The 12,044-nt window shown below is 39.6% G+C and overlaps 1 protein-coding gene across 8 annotated transcripts in view; it reads left to right on the plus strand.

Annotated features, from left to right (window-relative positions):
- gulp1a (GULP PTB domain containing engulfment adaptor 1a) overlaps positions 1 to 12,044 on the plus strand; it is a 95,610-nt gene that overhangs the window by 61,561 nt on the left and 22,005 nt on the right. Inside the window, exon 1 of one of the 8 annotated variants that reach the window (XM_010884410.4) lies at positions 2,216 to 2,363. The exons of the other annotated variants lie outside the window; for them this stretch is intronic. The gene's annotated coding sequence lies outside the window, so the exon portion shown is untranslated. Of the gene's footprint in view, positions 1 to 2,215; positions 2,364 to 12,044 lie in introns of those variants that run through there. 8 annotated transcript variants of the gene reach the window in all.

Here is a 12,044-nt window from a genome sequence, read left to right on the forward strand (position 1 = left end):
TAGCTCCTATCACAGTATCAGATTTCACAATTGTCCATTAAATGGCCGGGTTTCGCTGATGATTGTACTAGCATACGGGTGTATATCCACCCACCCAACCCTGCCTCCACCTGTTTGGTTCTGTGTTTCCTTTAGTGGGTGGAGTCAGTTCTGTCTACCTTGCTCATTGCCTATGGGGATTGCTGTTAATAATATTACTGTGATGTAATTGTCGGGAGTTTCCTATATAGTACAGTATATGATCATGTGATGGCAGTGAGTTACCACAAGGGAACAGAACCTAATGCCAAGGCATTGGATGTACAGTATATTGGTGTGCATAGTTCTCAGATACATGCTTAAATTAATTTTTGAAATTCTCTGAAAGGTTGTGTCTGTGACAGTTGTTCTGGGATTGATGAAGTGTTGCTTTTGTTTCAGTGCTGGGAGTAGTTGGTTAGTTGGACTGGTAATGAAGAAGACAAGCATGATGGGTAACTAGAGAACTCACAGATTTCTTGTTATTTGACAGAAACTGTCATTTTCATTCACTGAGCTCTAGATTTAATAAAGACTGATATTTTTTGTATCGTCTTAGCTAGCTTACTTTCTGGCTAGCTAACGCGTTGGACTCAATTGGATGTCTCTTCATTTTATATCCTAATAACAAATTGATCAGGACAGGCTCAAACTTTCCATGGTGAGTGGAAGAGACAACTAGGTTCAGCCAATGCAATCATATTGTTTGGTGGGAACCGCTACAGGGGTTTGTATAGTGTGGGATTTTGTATAGAAGGGCTTTATAGACAAAAAGTGTGAAAAATGTAGACTTCAATGCATTTAGGCATTATGGTATTGTTTTAGAACAGATATAAATCACATACTTGTTCTTCCTGACTTTTCTAAGTTTTAAAAGTTATTTCGCAAAGGTAATACAGCATTTATAATTTACAATTATTCTGACTGGAATCTCCAGAGAGGCGACACAAAGAAAAGGACAGACAGCTGACACATGAGTTATCGACTGTTTTTGTTTTTGACTTCATAGATGCATTCCAAATTGACAGCCTCTTGTAATGTACTTCTCTTTTGTGACTGACTTATCATTGGATACCTCGAGCATTTTGTATTGATTCAAGTGATCAAATAGCAGACCTTCTCTAGACAAGAGTTATTCATTAAAGTCATACAGTCATAATATTTTGTCAAGAGACCAATAGGTCAACTTAAATACTTTCAGTGATTCTAATCAGTTTTTGCTCTAACCTCAGAAAAACACTTTTTTCTTTCTGAGGTTTCATTTTTAACACGACTTTTACTGCAGAATTCAAGACAAAGTTTCCAGGTTTGATTGGAAAAAAAAAGTGAGTGGTTAAACCTCATGTTTATTGGTCAATTTTGTCTTGAGCCGTTTGTGTTATATAAGACATGGAGGTGTTGGATTTCACATAGGTACATCATAGTTCAATGTACTAGCATCCACTGTACCCATCCACTCAAGGATTCCTGTAGCTGCAGTGGAAACCATATTCCTCAACCTTTAAAACAAGCTCATTTTATCCCACATTAATTTACTCTGTGACACAATCGGACTTAATATATATTGAGGCATGTCTTTACAGAAGTCTTGGTTGCGCTATGTACCGGCATTACAATCTACAGTGTTTTACTGGAAGGATCCACCACTGGGAAGAGAATAAGGACGTTCACTGTGAAACATTTCTGTGTACTACAGTTCTGGGACCCGTTATGTTATTCTGTCCATGTAGTGAATACATTTTAAGGAATATGGTGCAATGGGGCTTTGGCAGTGGTGAACTTGGTTCAGAGTAGGGTGCCAGTGGTTAATCAAATGTTCATTTGTTGCATAAGCTGCTTCCAATCCAAACTGATTTAAACACAATGTTACCCTGCATTTGTGAAAGCATCATTGAACATTTTGGAGTGGCGTTTAGTAATTCCACTATGTGTTCTGTCTGCCTTTTCAAAGGTTTTCTTTTTCACTTGGTTTTATAAAAATGTTTGTTGTCATCATTTTAATCTTGTGATCTTTGGGGTAAAAACAGATTGACAGTGGACTTATCATACCATGTTTCCTATTTCTTTAAAAAGCAATTCTTTTTGCTGATAGTTTTCTATGTCCTACCAGACAAAAAAAAAAACTCAGAAAAACAACTTTAGCATGAGTTGTGGGTGGAGGAATTTTGACTCTGAAATCCAGATATCGTGTTTCTGTGGGGGGAAAAAAACCTTGTTGGAGTTTTGCAAACCCATCATATCCTCTACGGCAGTCCTGAATGTATCTACATCTGGCCCACAGCTGAACTGAACACTTTTAGACCACTGGAACGTCCTTCTCACTCTTCCACCCGGTTTCAAAGCAAGTAAGTGACTTTTATTGTGGTTCTGCAGCTCAGGCATCTTGCGTTTTTCTGTAATACCACTCTAAAGCCATTCTCTTATTTTAGTTCCTCTTGGCAACGGGGGGAAAGCATCGGTTGGTCTGTTTCCTAATCTGTTTTGCTGTTGGGATCTGATTTTTGTGTGGGAGTCTGACTGAGTCAGAGAGAAACATAGCTCTGTAGGCTGTGCTTTGCTTGGCTTGGGATCCTGGCTGATTCCATTGTGGAATGTCAGGGTAAATTAATAAAGTGATGGTGTTTTTAATACTAATGTCTTTGCTTTGCAAGCAAAATTCCAGAGCGGGTGAATGCGAGTGGCGAAACAAAGAGCAGTAGTTTTTCGAGGGGCATTGCGTTAGTGCAGTGCTTGTTGAAACCCCATGTCAAATGGTGGCTGCCTTTGTGCGCGTATGGCTCAGATTAATGGCTGCTAGCGATGCTTTTAAAAGGGACATAAATGTTGTTTTTAACATTTTGTCTTTACACTAGCATGTTATTTTTGGTAAATGAGAATGTGGATCCTTTATTGGCTTTTGGGCTTGAGAGATACTAAATACTTGCTTGAGAGAAAATACTTGTTCATTGAGGTCAAAGTAGGTCAGCTTTGTTTCCCAAACTAAATTCCAATTGTTTGAGTCACTGAAGTTGAATCTTGCAGTTGAAAGTGAATGTTTTTTCTTTTTTTTTGTGTGTAATAACAAACCCTACGAGCTTCAGCCAGTTAGTGAAACATTCCCTCAGTATGTAGCAGTAGACACTCTGGTGTCTTAGAGCATTGATCACCACACTTTTCAACAACATGGCACCCCTTCATAGTGATAATGATTTTTTTTTCAAGGCACTTTGACTTTTAATAACCGAACAAAATAGTTTGCACAACCCTTGTTTAATATTGATGTAGGTCTATGGTACTGAATGAACATGATTTTGTTCCAAATAAATCTAAATTATTCATTTTGACAGATATTTCATTTGGAAAAATAGTCAACTTGAAGACGTTATTTTAACAAATAGACAAGGAGTTGTTATAATGAGGACAAATAATTCGCAGCGCCCTGGGCCTGCCGTGGCAGCACCCAAAAGTTTGAGAACCACTGAACCTTTGCGGACCTGTTTCCACATTTGCCTCCAATAGAACTGAATCTGTGTCTCGTACACTGTTCCGTGGTTTCACCATCCCCCTGATTTGTCATGTGGCATTACTTATGTCCCAGTTGTTTTAACACAATCATGATCAGACCTGATTTTGTTAATACAGTGCTGTAAGTGCTCAGGCCATAGGTCTTTCCTCTGTTACCTTTGGGCAAATAAGCATATTGTCCAGGGGTGCCCTGATTGTTTTGACCAATAACCCCATTTTGATAGATATTAAAGAAGATATATTCTACCCAATCATGTATAAAGCAAAAGTACTCAACAGCTATTGTGACTGATATGTGATGATATTATGTAGATATGTTACAAGAAAGATCGGCCCACAATCCTCTGTCTTCTGACAAAAGCAGTCATTGGCAATTCTTAAAAAAGAAAAAAAATCACTTTCGCCTGATCTTGTCCACTGTGTTCTACGGGGTCCCTAAGATAACTCCAAAACGATCCTTGTATGTAGCAAGCACGTTTCTTTCTGAACCCCATTTGCAAATTGGCTCGTGTCTCCTTGTTTGGGAAACACTGCAATAGTCATTGTCGCCCCCTCTGGAGACATCCGTCCCCACACACTCTACCCCCCCCCTTGTTGTGAGCTACGCTACACGCGCACTCCCAGGGACTGTGAAACCTGATCCCACCGCCTGGGAGAATAAGCCCTGCTTAGCCACCATGATTCTCCAGACGTCCGTGTTTTAGCGCCACCGTGGGCTCAAACACCCCGCAGATGGTGAATAGCAGTGAGGAGGTCTGTGACTCTGCGCTAAGACAGGGGATCCGTCTCCCCCAGGACAGGAGTGCTCGCTGGCCCAAAAAAACCATTGAAAGGAGCCAACCGAGCTGCTGTCACTCAAAACTAGTGACATCACAGCAGGGTGTCGGGCCAGGTGTGACATCCACGGTGTCATGGTAACACGTCCATGGTGAGGAGGCGTGGTGCCCCGCTTGCATAGACTCGCGTGGCAGCTTACACAAGATGTGGAATACTGCTTCTTGTTTGTTGTGCTACCGGATGACAGGGTTATGCAGGAAAACGTATTGCTCTGGTTTGGTTGACGTTCTATGTAAACAGTTAAGTCAGATATACAAATGGATAGGTCAGGAGGTATGCCAGTATCTGGTTTACGACAGGCAGCCTGCAAAATAGAGGGTAGAAAGCATATTGGCACTTGGATGGACTGCAGACACTCCAGCAAACCATGCCCCATTATTTGGACTCACACAATGTGGCATTCCCACATTATTTAACTGGATGGACTGTTTAAGTATAGGGTAGGTTCCTGCCTTATTGCTAGAGGCGGTTTAAGTGCACTGTAAGCCTGCACTGTAGTTTTATTGGGCTGACTTTATTGATGTACAGTGAATATAAAAAGTCTACACACCCTTGTTAAAATGCCAGGTTCTTGTGATGTAAAAGAATGAGACAAAGATAACTCATGTCAGAAATGTTCCACCTTTAATGTGACTTATGTGAACAATTCAATTGAAAAACAAACTGAAATCTTTGCGAAAAAAGAATAACCCCACAATAACCCGGTTGCATAAGTGTGCACCCCCTTAAACTTATACTTTGTTGAAGCACCTTTTGATTTTAAAGGTTTGGACTTTTGACTGGTACTCTAAGTCTGGCGAAGTTAGCTTTTAATGTGGATTAAAAAGGTGTCTGAATGGGTAATGCGTGCCGGTAATAGAAAAAATCAGTTTTTCCATCTCTGAACAATCATGACTGCTTCCAGTTCATTGTTGAAAATGAGAATGTGTTCCCATTCATGCTTTCTTGGTGTGATAACAGTGAATATACAGCACATATATATGTACCCATTGTCAACTTCTGTCTTCTGTTTCACTGCTCGGACATTGCCTGCGAAAAAAAACAATGGCTGTGTATCACATTGACAGAAGGCTATAACATATGATGTGGTCAGCAGAGAGTGAGATATATATTCTAAGATCTAGCAGAAACACGCCCTAACACTGCACCCTTCTGAACTGGTGTTCAAAGGCTGCATTTGCACAGGAAACCCATTTCTTGACCTTTTATTTGCCCTTAGTCAACCCAATGCTTCATGTCAGTGTGGTGAAAACACCAAATGTCTGAAAATGTGCATAGGTTCTGTGCTCATATCCACATGAAAGTAATGTCACCATAACATGGAAATGTATATATTGAAAAAAAATGCAAGTCAAATCTTTGATACCATTTTGATAATCCTCTATTTTATCTTAACGACTTGGCGCCGAGCCTATTGTTTGTGAGCTGTGCAGTAAAGTTGTCTTGTCTTCCCTCAGTGTAGTGGACATGGCTGGTGTCCTTGTTCAGGTCTTGGCTGGGAAAGGAATATTTTGTGGATAATAAACGAAACATAATCTGTGTTTTTAAGTGAAAGAAAAGCTTTTGTATTTTGGCGGACTTCAGAATGTCCCAGTCCACACCCTGTAACGTATTCCCCTGAAGAAACATTAGAGAGAGAAAATACAAGTCCCCCAAAACATCACATTGGGGTTTCACATTTGTAAAAGTACAAAAGTTTGCTAATACAAAAAAAGGGACATTTAGTCTATAATTGTGGGACTAAACTACTTGTCTATTTGGCATTATTCTTGTACACATACTTATTGTAAGAGGTTGTAAAGTAAATACACAGAGATTGTAGTTAAGTTTTGAAAATGGTGATCTACAGTATGATCCTAATATCCATAAGGTATGTTCTTGGTGACATGCTGAAGATGTTAATCTAGATGTGTTTTTTCTATGTGGTGGCTCACCGTATTTCATAAAATACAATACCATATACAGTGTATTCATGCTAAACTAATCGGTATGAATGATACTACATTTCTCATTTTGTTTTCTGAATTCTCAAGTTGGACAGGTCAGTCATGTACAAGTCTAACTATTGTTTTTTTAGTTTTTTTTAATCTAGATGTTTATAGATTAGTAGCCAAATTTTGACGCTTTAGTCACAATTTCCAGCTCACAGTTGACATCAAGTACCTTACGAGGTCCGGCAGTAAGAAAACATTGCTCTCTTGGCACAAAAACATTGACATGGAGTTTCAAGAACAAGCTCCCAGTCTCTCAAATAGCATGTGTTTCCTCTTCTTGTAGACTCTTGTGTTGCGTGATCTCCAGTGCATTTAGCACCACACCCCTCTTAAAAAAAGTATCCCTGACCTCAGTGTTCTTCACAGACCTAGACATGTGATTTGCTCCATTGAGTATGAGCCGTTATATACTAAATGTTGCAATGATCTTTTGCATATGTAAGCATCCTTTTCGAAGTAATTTGGTTCATTGTTCTCAACTTTTAAATTGTGAAGTGCGTGCGTGTGCGTGCGTGTGCGTGCGTGTGCGTGCGTGTGTGTGCGTGCGCGTGTTATATGTAGCTCCGGAAAGAATTAAGATACCACTGCACCTTTTTCTTTCCTTTCCAAAAATGTTGAAAAGGAAAACTTTGAGTGAGGAACAGAAGCGTTCAATTTGCAGTGGTCTCTTAATTTTAACCCTTCTGTTCCTCACTCATAACCTTCCATTCCAACTTTTTTGGAAAGGAAAGAAAAAGGTGAAGAGGTCTCTTTATTTTTTCCGAAGGGGGGGTGTGTGTGTGTGTGTGTGTGTGTGTGTGTGTGTGTGAATCCTCCATTTGCAGCAAATTGTTGAGGTAATCTGAAGAGGTTTCACCCCATGCTTCCTGAAGCACCACTCTTCAGTTGGATTGGCTTTAGGGGCACTTCTTAGGTACCATACAGTCAAGCTGCTCCAAAAACAGCTCAATAGGTGTCTGTGCTGGCCACTCCATTACAGACAGAATACCAAGTGACTGCTTTCCATAAATAGTTCTTGCATAGTTTAGAGCTGTGCTTTGGGTCATTGTCCTGTTGTAGGAGGAAATTGGCTCCAATCAAGCGCCATCCACAGGGTATGGCATGGCATGGCAAAATGGAGTGATAGCCTTCTTTCTTCAAGATCCCTTTTACCTTGTACAAATCTCCCACTTCACCACCACCAAAGCACACCCAGACCATCGCATTGCTTCCACCTTGCTTGACAGATGGCATTCAGCGCTCCGCCGGCATCTTTTCATTTGGTCTGCATCTGGCGTATGTTCTTTGTTATCCCAAACTTAGATTTGTCTGTCCATAACACTTTTTTTCCCCAATCTTTCTCTGTCCGTTGTCTGTGTCATTTACAACATTAACAGTGTATTTCCGATCAGTTTGATGTGATTTTAATGGACAGACATTTTGCTTTTCTTTTGAAAACGAGGACATTTCTAAGTGACCCAAAACTTTTGAATGGTAGTATTATTGTGTTTGACTTTCTAATTGGATTAATGTATATTTTTGCCATCATTATGGAATGAATACCCTATAATAACAAAATTTAAACATGTTTGTAGAAGTGTGCCAATTTATTGAAAATGAAAGGCCGGTATATGTACATACAAGTATTCAGGCTTTTTGCCATGACACCCCAGATTTTGCTCAAATACATCACGTCTCTTGATCATCGTTGAGTCCATCTGTGGAAAATTTAAATTGATGTCCAAGGAACTCTCTGTATACCTCATATGTTATATCATTGAAAGTTGATGGGGGAATAAATGCACAGTGTGCTTCATTCTTGTGAAATTGGAAAACCATCTCTGCAGCACTCTATCAATTAGGCCTGTATGATAGTAGCTAGACAGAAGTCGTTCCTGAGTGCAGAAACAACTGTCTGTCAGTTCAACTATTATGCCTGAATGCCATGCACTACGTCTGGTACCGGTCATGCCCTGGCTAATACCATCCATTCAATGATGCATGGTGGTGGGAGCATCATGCTATGGGGTTGCTTCTCAGTGCAGGGGTGTACATTTGAGGAGAGGGGAGGGGGTCATGACCTTGACAGTTCGACCCCCAGAAGATACTGGAAATCCCAGAAAAATGATACCCCCACCAATATGAAACCCAAACTCACTCCCTTGTGTCTGCAGCAGGGAATGGAAGAGTAGTCAGGTTTGAGGGAAGTCTGAAAAAAGCAAGAGGTCCGTGAATGTAATCTGTTCCAGGGCCCACAGGACCTCAGTTTGGGGCAAAGATAAATTTTTCAGCATGACAATGACCCAAAGCATACAGCAAAGACAATGCTGGAGTGGCTTCGGGAGAAGTCTATGAATGTCCATGAGTGGCCCAACCTAAGCTTGGACTTGAACCCCATTGAACATCTGTGGGTGGACCAGAAGATTCCAGTTCACCCGTGCTCCCCATCCAATCTGATGGAGATTGAGTGGGTTTACATTGATGTGAAACTCTGCAAGTTCAGGTGTGCATAGCTGGTACAGGCCTACCCAGTAAGACTTTAAGCCCCAATCATTGCCAAAGGCGCTTTTACAATGTACTGTATACATGGCCAGAAAATGTATTTACATGAAATATTTTTGTTTTTCATTTTCAATAAATATGCACACATTTCAAATGTTTGCTTTGTCATTATGGGGAACTGGTTGTCGATTGCTGGAAAAAGGAAACAATCAAATATGAATTATGTCTTTAACACAACTGCATGTGGAGAAACTGAAGGGCTCTGAGTACTTCCAGAAGGCACTAGATCTGTCAGTGTAACAGAAGATTATGAAGCATGTGTTTGGTAACTTTTGGTTTGCTGCAGTGTGATGGGTGCTGAATTGTGTTATGGGTCTAATGCAATACCTTTCAATATGTATGTGCACCTAATTTGTCCAATGCAATTTTTGTTGACCATATGGGTGTTAAGGCATATTGTTGTCTGCAATGAACTTGTCAGTATAGTGTTGCCCGATGCTACATTATCTGTCTTAAAGGATTTCATCCTTCAGTTGTATTAAAGTGGTTCATAACAAAGATAGGCTCCATTTGAATTCTTTCAAAGGGAACTTTTCAATTATGTTGTTTGATTCACAACTGCTCCCATGTCTAGACAACAAAGTAATTTGTATCTCTGGGACTCATCTGTATTTATGTCCTCGGCGGAAATTGTGTTTTGTAAGACACTGGAACATTTACTTCCGAAATGATCAACAACTAGCGTGGCAAAGGGAGAGAACAGTACTTGATTATATAGAATCTAACTTTATTTAGGTCTCTAATCATCTCTTGTCCTCTGTGTAGCCTTATTGCTTGTAAAAAATCAGAATAACAAAATAACATCAAATGTTAACTGGTAGCATGTTTATTGTTTGAAAAGTTTATTTGACAATTTGTTCATTAAATATTGCTCCTCTGCTGAAAACTCTATGGTGTTTCTGGTGAAGAAAATGTATTCTGTGTATGAATTCTTTCAGTTATATGGTGTATGTTACTGACGTTGTCCTTTTGCTTATTTCGATGGCCATTGGCTGATTTTCTTCTGAAGATACTAGTAACTTCAGGAAATTACTGGTAGCTCTGCTGCAATTGATTACTTCCCGATGTTTACTGATGGTTTATCAGATTACAGTATGTTTGACTAACATTTATATTTACTTCATACGTAAGTTACGTTAGTGCCTCATTACACGTAAGATTTACTAGACTGGAATGTTTGAAAGAGGAAACATCTAAGGGCCGTCCATTCAGTAATAGTTTTTTTTCTTGCTTTTTTCTGAAATCACTAAAGCAAAGCAAAGCAGAGATGGAAATTGTTGGGGCTTGATCAATATCAATAAGAACAGAGGTGATGAAAGTAGTGTAGCAACTGTCTAAATAATTGAGACAAGTCTTGGGTTGTTGCAAATCTTACGTAATAGGCTCTGTGCACAAGCGTATGGACGAACTTCCGCTTTAGCCAGATGTCGGCATATAATTTTCCGGTTTACTTAAGGCGATCACCCGCATCACCCAAAATTTCAGTTTTTAGTAGAGGTCTCCAAGACCTGCCTAAAATAATCGCCTTTTCTGACTATTTCTAGTCTAGCGTTTGAAGTCATTGAATGGCGCAAGACATATTTTATTAAAAAGAGGACATTCTCCTGATTAAAATTATGCCCCACTTGTACCTTGAAACTTAAATGAGTCACGTACATTATATAAAAAAATGTTTTCCGTACAACAGCATCACTCATCTTGTTGTGAGTTTAGGTGTTCACTAATGCGGATGAGTATTAGTAAGTAAACCGGAAACTGCAATACCGACTTCTAGACAAAAGCGGAAGTTACTCACTACGCTGGTGCACAGAGTCTATTGCCTGATCGCGATTATTTGAGCCAGATCGCAATTATTTTTACGATCTTTTTCCACTTTAAGATTCCAAAAACAGATATTTCCAACCTGAATAAGGGATTTGTAGGACAATATTAGTAATGTCTGAACCAATACCATGTAATGATGTCCATTTCCATCAGTTAGGATGTCTAACGCATAGGTGCAGAAGAGCAAAGCTCCACGGAAAGTTATTGCCACAAATAACTTACTGAAATGTATTTGCTTCTTCATTTCAAAATGTTTAAACCTAATTTAAAATGATTTTGCACCAATGCATCAATGATGTAATTTCGCAACATTATTATTTAATAGACAAACGAGTTTGTCGCTTATTTGTTGCATCAACTCTGATCGACAAAAGGAAAAAAAAGAACACTTCAGCGTGTGTACATTTTAAAATACAAATTCATGCATAGAAGTATATGTTGTCCCCCTGCATATTAACATTTGAAAGTAAAATGAATCGTTATTGTACATTTTTAACTGAATTAACTGAGCATTGAAACATGTTTTGCTATGTGAGGAAGGCTATTTCAGTTAACTTGGCTATAATATGTGCAGCAGAGCGAGAGGGGAAACGTCATGATGGGCAGGAAAGTTGCATTTTGTGGTAGCAATTGCCCAGCCTGGGCACATTTTGGTTTTAAGCTAAATGAAAGAAGTGAACCCCATATTTTCGAGGAGGCAAATTGACGGATTCGTACCAGAAATGTGGTACCACAAATACCACAAATCAGAAGAACCATCACCGGATCCATCATGTGTATTTTTAGGCCTGCAATATTATTTGGCTTACACTGGAATAGTGGCGTACAATTTCCAATATAAACAATTAAATCGTTAATCGCAAATAATCATCTAAAATGTCCTAATTGTGACAGCCCTATAAGACAATTTTTTAAGCAAAATTCAAGGTGCGTATGTTTGTAGTTTGGTGACACCAGTGGCTTTCTTCTGGCGACCTGTCCCCAAATAACTAGATGACATGGAGGTGGCATCTAATCATAGCTTTGGAGACTTGGTGACCCTAACGTCGTTCTTGGAGATTTTTTCCCCCACTTGAACCATCCTTCTTTGGTGTACGTGGATGCAAAATACATGTGTCCTCTTCTTTGCAGGATCATCACAGTTCCAGTTGTTTTACATTTACTAGTTATTGTCCTTGAAGTGGAAATGGGAGTTTCCAGGCACATAGCTGTCGTGAACGGCTGGTGGGAAGGACTGCTGTACACACACACACACACACACACACGATAGGTGGGACTGGTGGAAAAACAAACCAATAAATTCAGTCAAAACAGAGCAGCATTTAG

This window comes from Esox lucius, chromosome 20 (assembly GCF_011004845.1).
Source record: "Esox lucius isolate fEsoLuc1 chromosome 20, fEsoLuc1.pri, whole genome shotgun sequence".
NCBI classification, from domain to species: Eukaryota; Metazoa; Chordata; class Actinopteri; order Esociformes; family Esocidae; genus Esox; species Esox lucius.